Source organism: Chelmon rostratus, chromosome 17 (assembly GCF_017976325.1).
Source record: "Chelmon rostratus isolate fCheRos1 chromosome 17, fCheRos1.pri, whole genome shotgun sequence".
In the NCBI taxonomy this organism is placed as follows: Eukaryota; Metazoa; Chordata; class Actinopteri; order Chaetodontiformes; family Chaetodontidae; genus Chelmon; species Chelmon rostratus.
The window spans coordinates 10462374-10475099 of record NC_055674.1 but is presented as its reverse complement, the minus strand read 5'-3'; positions in this window follow the sequence as shown (position 1 = coordinate 10475099).

The following is a 12726-nucleotide window of genomic DNA, read 5'->3' as shown; positions in this document are numbered from 1 at the left end:
CTTTCACAGCAAGGTGAGGAGCCCATTCATACAGTTCACCTTTTCACCCAGATGATTAAATGGATCCTTTCTTTTCAGGGCTCTGTGTTCTCCTTTCCCTTCGCCGCCGGTAGACCATGGAGTGATGGACAACTAACCTGCAATTACTGTGACCAGACAACCCCAACAAACTAGCCTGTAATCACCGCTATCAACCAAAGTGGGAAGAGGGGGAAAAGAGTCCTCAGAGGAACTTGGTCTGCACCTCCTCCGCTTGGCCGCCACCCCCTAAGACCAAAGGAGGATTGCGAAAGGCATCTTGCATCAGTAAACAAGGGAGGTCTTCGGGTCTTTAGGGGGCTTCCCTCTGTTTTCCATAGAATCAAAGCATGTTAGGAGCTCACGCAAGTTCTGCCCATGGCTGTTATGACAGCAAGGTAGATACTCTCTCAAACCACCTGTGACACGGAGCCCAAACACAACCTTTCAACCTGAGGTCACATCCACATCAGAGGGATTCAGTCATAAAAATCATGAAGTTTAATCAAATAGTTCCCCTGATTAATATTAGTCAAGTGCAGTAAGCTTTGTTTTTCACTTAAGATCTAATTTAGTGCATGTTGCATAGGAGATATTTTAGATAAGACACATTTTGTGCATTCACAGAACACCACGCCACCCAATTCTGTGGGTGTGTTTTGCACACCCAAAGTATTAATCCATGCATACGTAGATCTTTACATTCATACGCCTAATATATTTAGCTTTCTGTTTTTCTTTGGGGAGCAAACTTGATTTCCCAGTTCATTTAAATTTATAAGAGTGAAGCAAATGGAATATACATACATGTACTTTTTTGGAAAAGGGCAGTTTTATGGCAACAAAAACAGAATCTGTGGTCTCAACAGTCCAGGTTTGATGCAAACGCCTGTGGAACCTTTTATGCAACCTGGCGTCCAGGAGATTTATAATAATATTTTGCTTTCCACCCTTTTGAGCCTTTTAGCCCTTGCTAAAGGAAAAGTGCTAGCTCCAAAAAAACCACATAGAATAACGAAAAATCCACAGGGTCAAATGTCCTGAGTGGGCCGTTTGCCAGGTCTGTTCCACAAGCAGGATGCTCTCACACACAGACTGGCTCCAGCCTCCCAATCCTGCAGAAACATATGAAAACAGAAACAAATCCCACCACGAGGGCTAGCACCAGTGGTCCATGAGAATATAAGAGGCTGTTTTAGTGCGGGAACACCGTAGATCGCCCAAGAAGATTAGCCTCTGTGCTAAAGGGCCTCGTGTAAATCTCCTTCTAATTGGCAGGGGAATTTGATTTGACTCATGCACTGTGAGAGGCCAGCGCTCATTATTGCTGCCCAGTTAATGCATAAACAGAGGTCTCAGCAGGTCCCCCCTAAGTGGTACCAATGATCAGATAGCAGCTTCTTGGTCTGAGAGGCCACTTTTTACAGAAGTTAATTGTTCTTACTTTATTGAGCAGCTCTGATAACACTGTAGTGTTTTGTTGACCATTGCAATGAGCACAAGCTGTCACTTTTTAGAAACTAATTTCGTGATAAATTGTGTTTTTCTGTCAGAGTTAATTCTCTTACAAATCATATATATTTACATATATTTACATGTGGGTCAATGCCACTGATGGTACACACTAAATCTATCTCAAGTCATAAGGACCTTACAAATTATGACACCAATATAAAGCTCATAGACTATCAAAGTGATTTAAAATATTAAAATTTGTGAAAGGCTATCACTGTGAAGGCATTATCTAACTATCTATTAGTACTACAGATATACAGTATATCTGTATATATATATATGTGTGTGTGTGTGTCCAAATCTAACTGTAAAACTCTCTTTTTTTCTTTTTCTGTCCCTTCATTTGTACATCAGTAATAAAAAAAAAACCCCTCATTTTGAGGCAATCCAGTATGATTATATACGTCATCTTGCCTTTTTTCTTTTGGATGAAATGAGGAGAATTTTAGACAATTTGATTATCTTGATATGGATGTAAAAAACATCCTGAGCAACTTCCTTCCAGCCTTAAGCTGAAAGAATGTTATCAGCGGGATGAGGGGGAGTGCTTTTGTTCCTGTCCGTCCACCTGCAGTGGGCAAGACGGGTCCCTCAGTGCTCTCAGTGTGATTATAGGTGCTCTCAAAGAACAAGAGCTAAGATTGGTTACTAATTTGACAAAATTGAGGCCAGTAAGTAGCATGACACAGCAGGGTCTGGCCCTCTGGTTAGTGGCTGTCATGCTGAGCCTGCCCACGGGCAACAGTAAGGGTCACAAGGGAAGACGTAGGCAGCTCCTGGAGACTGTAGCGGAGCCAACCACCCACCCTTGGCCTCCGTGGGGGTGGAGGGACGAGGGCACAATAATCCAGGATCCATTAAAGTGTGACTGATGCCATTCTGTTCGGATCTTATGACTGGATATCTTGCCTATAGCAGCCTGGGGATAGCTGGCTTATGATGTGGGACAGGACAGACAGACCCACAGCAGGCCGCTGCCGATCCAGATCCTGGCCCTCAGACAGTGACCTCACAGTGGAATCTGCTTTGCTGCCAAATTAATTTTTCCATTTCACTAATGTGTGATCTCAGTGTATACCAATAACATATTTAATATGACAGCTTGTCAGGATGGCAAATGAAAGTCAAAGTTGGAGGCGAGGCTCAATCAAATATCGACACACCCTGCTTTGAGCTGAGAGGTATTTGTTATGAGTTTATTTTGTGTGTGTGTGTGTGTGTGTGTGTGTGTGTGTGTGTGTGTGTGTGTGTGTGTGTGTGTTGCATTCCTGAATAAGTTATCTGGAATTAACTGTTCCTAAGTACCATGTAGGGCATTACAACATGCAATTTATTTTAATAGTGTAAACAAACAGGATTTGCTCGAGCTGCTGCTTGTGGTATGAGCAGCTCATGATTAAATCTGTAACTAACAGTGGGTGGTATATCCGACCTTTCATCACCGGCCAATATTCTATGTCTGGCCCCAGATTTGGACTAAGATGAGGGGTGACAGGAATCAGGATAAGACTCGCTGACCACTACACCGAGGACAAGGTCCTGTAAAGCCCAAGGACCTGTTGGAAACCAAATGCTCACCATCTCCCTGTAAAAATGAATATAACTATGCTAAGTACTTGGAGATAAAGAAAAATCTAATTATGATTGTCCAAATATATAAAATGCTGCTAGGAGTTGCAGGACTTACTGCTTTTATGAGCTGTATTTTTTGTAATTAGGAGCACTAATTTATTCACGTCAATGTGACTTACAGGAGCAAAACTAGCGTGCGCTACCACTGTAAATCTTTGTCTCTACCAGACAGCATTAACTTTTATAGTACAATGAAATTCATTATATAATGCAACACTAAATTGAGCGCCTGTTATTTCCAAACGTCTTTACTTTTATGAGAATTCCTCCCGGCAGGATCACAACTCAGGGATCTGCTTAAGCAGCTATATGGTCTCATCCTTGTAAGCCCCGATAAAGGGGTTTCACTCCCCAAATCCCGTTTAAGCCAAGCTGTGCTGAGTTGCCCCAGATGATCATTTTAAGCCCCGGGGAAGTCGGGAGGTCTGCTGCGTCCCCAGACGGTCAGCAGAAGTGTCTCCTTAATGGTTAATGTCCCCACCTGTGGTGCCCCTGCGTGAGCCGGTTGCTCAGGTCCTCGTCTTGTTGGCTGGTTGGCTGGTGGGAAGCTCCTCCAGGCTATGGTTGTTACGCAGGGTTCTGATCCCTTTTACCAGAGGTGTGGCACCCCACTGGTGCAAGGCTAACTGGCTTTAAACTATAAAGCACAGACACTAATGCATTAAATATGCATCACATGAAACCGGCCACAGCGGTAATTTATGGCACTCACCTGCGTTGGTGCTACAGAATGAGGATAATGCGGTATGACTTGGGCTGAGTAAGAGAGACCTCTGTTGAGATAGCTCTAATACTTGCAGGAGTAACTCTAGCAGTCTGATCACATCATTAGGCGTTGACCCTCCTGACCCCAGACTCTGGGAGACTGAGCTGTAACCAAGGGAACTGATGCAATGATGAGAACCTGAGGGGACCCAGTCTGAGAGCTGAAGCCACTGGTGTAGATAATGCTAATGAACAGTCATGCAGTGAAACAAAATGGCTTAATTGTACTGGATTCATCTCGTGCTGAGCCACAAAGGCTAGGGGGAGGTTACGCTTCCAAATGTAGATTATTGTAATCCTCCAGTAATTACTGAGCCACATCTTCTCATGGGAGCAGTGGGGCACATGAGAGGAGTGGACTCTGCGCTCTTATTCGTTATGGCTGCCGCTGATGACAACCCGCTACAACCAAAAGCTGCACAAAACACATTACGTGTCACTTGGACAATGCATATTTATGTGGTCCATACAGAGCCTGCTGAGGGAGGTAGGCAACTGTTAAAGTCCATGTCAACAGAGCTGAAAGCACTGACTTGGCTTTATGAGGCCTTGTTGTATCTTGGAAAGTTAGAGCCATAATGTGTTTTTATAATGCTCGCCCATGCCACAATGGCCTTCGTTTTAGGCCTTTTCAGTGCCTTGAAAATGTTACGCTTCTATTCTCCCTCTGAAGCCACAGAAAAAAGCGCACTTGGCCAGGCCTGCCCTTTCTGGCTTTTGACAGGAAGCTCATGATTTTAAATGTACGGCTCATGCATAATGAATGAGACTGCACAGGATGTGAGGGCAGTGCATCCAGAGAGCACCTGGGCCAAACAAAGATGCCCTTTCTGCCATGGGATTTGTGCCCTGGTACCCGCTGTCACCAGCGCCCGGCTCGCACCCAGCTGCGAAGCATTCAGGCTCAACACGCACATTCATCTCATCAAAGTTGACTCCAAAAAGTGACACTGTCCACTCAGACATAAAGAGCTCTTTATGGGGTTATTAATGATAGGCTGAAAGCTGTGGACAAATGTTTTGGGAACAAGTTTGTTACTGTGGCTGAGCGTGGCTTTGTTTTAATCCATGCCGGTTCAGTCGGGGTGCATTCCGCCGCGATGGTGGAGCGGTCTGTGGGCGCTGAATATGTCAGAGGTTAGAAAGCACATCTGATTGTCACAGCGTTGCTGCACGTCTCCTATCTGTTTGTCTCGATTTCAAAAGTCATCGCCCAAACAACTTCATCACAACCGCAGCTGCAAGGACAAGGAATAACTTGTGATCACGCTGCAAGGCTCCAGACCTTCAGTGACAAGCGATCATCGAAATGAATCTTGGAGCTGACCCCTGCACATGACACAATCTTGTCTGGTCCTGTTCTGTAGACAATGCCAATGAGACTGAAAGGAATAATTAGCATCGTCTGGGCTTTCATTTCGCCTCAGACCGAACAAATGATAAACGATTAATATATGCATCCCACAAGACAAAAAACAAAAACGCCTTGGCAGCTACAAACAACCCCACACAACAACAATTTATTTGTGAGCATGCGCGTGCGCGTATGTGCAGACACAGCCGACTTGGCATAGAATGACCCAGTGGCATTGTTGCAGCCTCAAGCATGGCAAGATTTATGCCGATGGGGGTGTGTTGGAATCCAGGCTCTCTCATCCAGCCCAGCTGCATAGAGAACAAAACCAAAGGCCCAGCTGCAGATATTAGCATGGGCAGGCTCTCCCTCTCTCTCTCCCTCTCTCCCTCTCCCTCTCTCCCAGTCCATGTGCCCCCATCCCGCAACTCTGTCACATGGCCGCAGGGCTTTTGTGCCTCGATCTGTTGTTATGGTAATGACTCAGCCCACAAGGGAGAAGAAAAAAGGGGAGATGTTAAAAGTTGATTGCAGACAAAATTGAAAGAGAGAAAACCAATAGGAAACAAAGCGGGGGCAAAATATAAAAGAATTCTTAATTAATTATTGAGTTCCGCTTAGAAAGTCAAGTCAGTGTCAGTGCCAAAGAAAAGCACTACCATGCTAGCATTAACACACACACACGTACACACACACACACACACACAGCCTTACATGAAATGCAAACAACCCCTTCTTCCTGTATGACTTACATGAGGACTGGTTGGGTCTGTTTTAAATGTAAATAGTATTAAATGTGAACACTTTATGTTCCATTCCATGCGACACTGGCCATATGGGATCAGTTAGCGGAGAAAAAGTCAAGAGAACCCAAACAATGATTTATCACATTTTCTTTCTTTCTTTTTTTTCAGAGCTTTGTCAGCTGTCACAAAGTCCAGTATGTACAATTGAAACACACAATCTGTAACAGGAGCAGAGAAGTTTAGTATCAATTCAGCAAAACTGCCAAAGTAGTGCAAAGTAAATGAAATACACCCACTGTTTTATTATTATTCCCACCTTTTCATTGTGTTTTTGTCTCACCTCAAAGGCCATGATTCCACTGGTACTGTGTGTGTGTGTGTGCATGTGTGTTGTTTAACATGTAATGTGCTGCTTTGCTAAAGAGAGGCTAACAGACTAAGATCTTGCTTAATAAAGAATGCCTCGGGTCCTTACATTGCCTTTGTAATGCTTTCTCCTCTGGTAGCATTAGTGGTATTGTGTTCCCTTCTCAACCGAGGTTTTAGGCTTGACTCCGTCTTCACCACACACACCCAAACACACACAGAATTACTGCTTTTTCCACTGCCCAATCACCCGCCGCTGGTTGGCAGGTTGGACAACTCACTTGTGCCACTGCAGCCCTGCTGTACTACAACGATGAGACAGATGGCTGTATGAAAGGGGACTCCCTCTGTGTGGCCTAAAAAATCCTGGCAGCTGACAGCTAGATGCCGCGATGGTGAAGGGACCATTTTCAGTCTCCTGACCTCACATGTGGTTAATGTATGCAAAGTGTCACATGAATGTAACGTGTATGAATGCACCTTTGCCCAGACGTGAGTAAAGATTTCCCATTTGTTCAGTCTGACCTCTTCACCAGAATGAGTGCATTCGAATGCATGTTCACAGACCCGAAGACATATTCTCACATGAGCATATTGTATGTGGCACAGGTACATAAACACACTCATGCACAGATGCATGCATGCAGGCATACTGTATGTACATAATAATATACTTTACAGTAACGTTTCAGTGACTTAAGTGTTTTGACAGCATATGAATTTGCAGTGTGGACCTTTCTTTTTTTCTCTGTCATCCACTATCATCTTTCTTTCTTTAGGATTTCAGACACTTTCCCAGATTAATTAGCAGTTTTGTAAATAAACATGTTCTGACACTTTTTCTTTAGCTAATTGCTTAGCCTTAGCATACAGTAGTCAGACATTTAAACTTAAGCAACACAATTAGATTAAGCAATTAGATGTGTCACTCATTGACTGTTTATTGACCTTAGATAGGCCACGGGGATAGGGAAAAATCCATGTTCTAAAAGCATACCTTGGCTAAATTCAATCCTTTTCCTAATTCAGAGGTATTTATCTGTTGGCGTCAGCCAGGGACACTTAAGTCTTGTGGGGCAACGTTTGTCAAAATAAATTTTCCCATGCTTGGCTAGTGGAGAGTGACAAGTGTGTATTTAATAAACCTTGATTTGTTTACCGGCTGAGCACTTAAGACCATAGACTCTCTGAGCAATGACAGCTTGGACAACAGTCAAATGCATGTTGGGATGCAATGTTACTCTCCATGTGTACTTTGGAGTAATGAGACAGTCCTGAACATTCATTATATTCTGTGCAAGTTCTGGACGTGGGGGTGAATGTGACTCCCAAGGTACCTCGGCAACACACGAGACTGATGCAAGACTTGATGTAGTGCTAGGAGTTACAATGCTGGGTTCATATTCACAGTCCTTTCCCCTCTCCTTTGTTGCACTGTGATACAGCTCTGACTGTGGACTTTGCTCTCACCCTGTGGCTGTCCTTTAGACTCTCAGGCCACAACAGAGATCTCTTTAAGTGGTACGAGCGCTGATAAGAGAGCGTGCCGGAGCTTTGTCCCGGCACTGATATCCCTGCAGAATGACACCTCGGCTGACGAAAGCAACCTTGTGTTATTCCATGTTTTTGCAAAAATAAAGACATACCCAACAATTGAATATTATACATATGCATGCACAATGTGTATTTGCATTCACAACATCTCTTACTCTCTGTCTGCTCTGCTTCTCCTCTGCTTATGGAACTAGATCAAAGTCTATTACCAGGCTGAGCCCATTAGTTGCTAGAGCACCAGATGCCTGTCGGCTGCTTCTCTGCCGCACCAATGGGATATTGCTTATTTCTTGCGTGTACCGGTACCTTGCAGACTATGAAAGATTGTTACCATAAATAAATAAATAAATAAATGCATTGAAGTTATTCTGTACAGCACAGACCGAAAGATGATTTTACAGTCATTTCATTTATTCTGACGTTTCGGTACTATTTTGGAGGGATTGTGTCTGCAATGCAATAGCCTCATTATGGCCTCCTAAAGGGCAGCATTTGGTTGTCAGACCATCAAAACTCCTGTGAAAATTCAGTCTTATGGTGCATTGGAACATAAATTAATATTATATTTTGAGAAATAAAACACAGCTCCCATAAAAATGAGTAATAACAGCGCGGCGATCAGATACTGGCATTTTAAAGTAAATAGCACAGTTATGTGAGAATTCCTTTCCGTAGAATCATGAACTTGCAAATTTAAATTGTTCTAATCATCCACAGTTTGTAAATGTCAATCGCAGCGCATGACGCTTCCAGCACTTGAAATAGAATTCCAGTGTTGGCAAATGGGAGCCTTTCCACCGAGCCCAGTTAAAGACAGACAACATTCAGGAACATATGGAGGGCTGACCACTGGGCTGCCCTTCCACTCAGGAGGACAGACAAACAGGAGGAGATTTACTGCCGCTAATCAAAGCACTGCCGGCTGCTGGAAATCGACCGTGAATGACGTCACCGGCCTGTCCTCGCGCTGATGGTTCGATTTGTAAAGAAAGCAGGAAGCTAGGGTGAGGAACAAGACATGCTTCGCAGTCCTGCACAGAATCTGCAGTGTGAACATCCGTCGCGTTTGGACTCTCAGCTGGATCGCTCGTGTCTTGGTCAGACTACCACCATGTACTGTTCCTTCAGCACCAACTTTTCTGAGATGTACTCCAGTGTTGGGCGTTAACGATGTATTATAATTAAAATAATATAGGGAAAAGGGCTGTTTGAACGGGGGTAAACCAACTTATCAGCACCTTGTTTATGTGCTATTATTTTATGAGAGCTAAAGCCAAAGACATTAAACATAAAGCTGATCCTGGAGCTCCAGTAGACGAAATCAGAAATATGTTTCTGTTTGCTAACAGGATTAAAAGAGTTTATTAGCTTGTACATGTTGTAATTGAACAGCTTTTGGCTAAAAATGTCAAGAGGTGTTGTAGCACCGTGTTGACGTATAGCAAGAAGGAGTGTCTGTGCACTGTATGGGATGATGATGGTGTTTACATGTCGTCTGTGCAACATCAGACACAGGCTCTCCGAACACCTTTATCCCCTCTGAGCATACAGGAAGCCCAGTGCACTCTTTCTTCAAGTCCCTGGGTGGAAGAAGACTAATTTGGTTACTTGGTATAGGATGATGGATGGATTGTGGTTAGTTCGCAAAAGCAGTCATGCTTTGGGTTTCAATAAACAATTTAGACCCTGGAGGATATTCCAGGGAATAGATGAGGCCCCTTTTGCCTGATGCAAGCAGCTTCTTAAAACCCAAGATTTTAAAATTAATTTCAATACTATCAGTGTAAAATTAAAGGGTTGCATGGTCCTAAATTCCACAATTATAAGCATAAGATGCCCCCAATTTCAAAATGTGCTTTTCCAAACATTGGGAGCAGCTCTCAAAGATGTCCTGAGGAGGTAATGAATGGAATGTAAATGGATAATGTTTTTATGGGACTGTAGTTGTGTTGGACTCAGAGCAAACCAAATACTGGCCAAGCTTTCCTGGCAGGAACCTTTTATTGGTATTCAATGATAATTAAAAAACCCTGACTTATGCATAGGCTCACTTTGTCTTTTAGAGAGAGGCAAAGACCAAGTGTAAATAAAGGGAAATTAATTAAATGTTAGGCAGTTTAGTGTGGCGCCATGGAAAGAGTACACAACTTCAAAACATGCCAAATTCTAGATGAATCAGGTCGGGGTGATCTGTCATATATTGCCCCGTTTTGACAGGACATATACAGTTTCAGTGACGTGACTGAGCAATTGAGACAAATTGGGCAAAGTTTACAAAGTAAACACAAGAGAGTCTCAGGACATTTTCTTGTTGTTTTTGTTTTTGAATCTGTGCATTGCCCAGTAGGTTGACATGTATTTTCTGTAAACAAAAGGTTCCATGTTAGAGCACATTCGTAGGCCTGCTTTCGAAAGAGGAAGTCGTAGCAGCAAAGCTAGCCAGGGTGGTGCCGCGGTGTTACGTGCACTGCAGGTCATTTCACACGACTCATTCAGCACTGAGGAACAAACATTAGACTGTAGAGGAAAAACAGTCAGTAGTATTAATTACCATTACTGTGTATTAGAAAGGAGACTGCAAAATTTGCAAAACACATAAAATCAGGTATAGACAAGCTTATTTTAGTTTGTCTAATTATAACACAAGTGACATTACGCATGATATTGTTATATTTAAAGACAGTCCCATTACCCTCAGAAGTGTAAAAACAGGGAGGTAAGAGAAGTTGTGGCTCGAAGTGTCTGATTGGGCTCTCAACAACGATTGTGGTCTGACTGGCTTCACAAAGCCCAGAGCCAGTTTGTTTAAACCAAACTAATCCAAGCGTGGAGGCAGGACACTGAAATTGCAGGCCTCCTGAAAGGTGATCCGGCGGCAGAACCGCGGTCCAAGGGCCGAAGTTTACATAGGATAAATAAAAATAATGAAGAACAAAATAACAGCGCTGGTTGCCGAGTAACCACGCATTTATCTGCAGAAGGAGCTGCTTTTTATTACCGTGCCTTTATCTTTTTGTGCCGCTTGAGGATTACCATTTTAAATACACAAAAATATTATTCATTTGAAATATTACATTGACTTTTTTTATAAAACAGACAAGAAAGAGAAGAATTACAGTTTATTTTAAATTTTGAGAGTACAAATATAACCACTGTGTGCGTTCTAAAAAACAGAAAAAGAGGATATCAGTAGTGGCAAATAAAAGGACTGATAGAAATAAAACTTTCTAGGAATTTTTCATTTTTGGGGTGACTTAACTCTCTGTCCATTAGGCGATTAGACCTGACAACCTTGTCCTGCACGTCTGCACCAGCAGTGTGGTAATCAGCAGTGTCTGTGCAAACCACAGTATGGATTTCAACCCCGGACCGCTGAGGACTTCCATGGCTCACATGTGGCGCAGAACACCTATGCCAGGCCTGTCAGTTCCTGTTCCAGGCCACTGCCGCCTAAATGGATCCTGATTGGCTATTTGGACAGGGAAGTGTGCAAAAGGTTGACACATGAGAGGTTGAATCGCTGTCGCTCCCCTATTTCACACTGTAGAGAGAAACATTGGGGGAAAATGTGATCCGCATAAGCTACATGAAATCCAATACGCCCGAGGTGACCTTTATTCGGCATGTTTAATCACTGCTCATGGCTGAGAATATTAATCTTTCATCCTATCGCAGGTTATTATGGCATTTTCATATGATCAGTGCTACTGAGGGCCTGCTAATTGGGCTGTTTTGTCTGTTTGTTTGGTGAATGATTAATGAGTTTTGACATCATGACTCCACCTCAGCCTTCCCAGAGTTTTGTCTGCTTGGCATCCTCACCGCTGACATACAACAGCCATCAAATCACACGCAGTTCAGGAGCAACATTTTTTAGAAGCAATCTGAACATAATAACCCTAGCTGTGTAATAGCAATTTGTAATTACAAGGAGGGATATATGACTCTGATGTAACATGGGAGACTTGCTGTTGGCTGTCAGCGCTACAGGATCACAGATTTACAACCTCATTTATCTGCTTGTAGGCTGCTGTGAAAGGCCTTGGCCTATTTACTCAGTCTTTTGTTGTCACAGTCATTCTCAGTACTGATCGTCCTGCAGGTCTGCTGAAAGTATTGCTGAAAGAAACATGAGCCACAGCTTCAAAATGGCATCACCCATGCAATAAGGCAACCTCTGGGTTTGAGAATCCAGAGCTTGTACAGAGACTGACAACACAGCAATTGTCCCGTCACTTAGTGGGGAGGAAACGCACTGCAGGCCGCGACATCACGGGCACGAACAAAACCGTCCACACCCAGAAGTTTCTTGCAGGGGGAGGAACAGGTAACATCACACTTCCACCTCGGACATAAAGACAGTAATTATGAGCATAAGAAGTGCCAAATCTGTGTGATGGAAAAAACAACCTTGTTGCCTCGATGTATCTCCTCCCAGAACACGGCTTGTGCACAGGGCCTCTGTTATGACTTAGATAAGCCTGCTTGTCATTGTTTAAGTCCTTCCACAGACTCTGGTAGTGTGTCTGGTCATGTTAACAGGAGCCAGAGAGGAGACGAAAGCACCGGAACGTCTTCGCCTGAAAGCCTGACACTTCCTGTTGCAAGGGAGGGAATGCAGAAATTCGTGTTTGATGAATGTGATTCAGTTGCCGGGGCAGGACATATTCCCATAGTTCACGGTGAGCTGCCACTCTGTGATGTGAAAGCGTGGAACATGAACTGAGTCTGGCGCATGCACCATGATTTCTAGGAAACAGGAAGGGGAATAGTGAG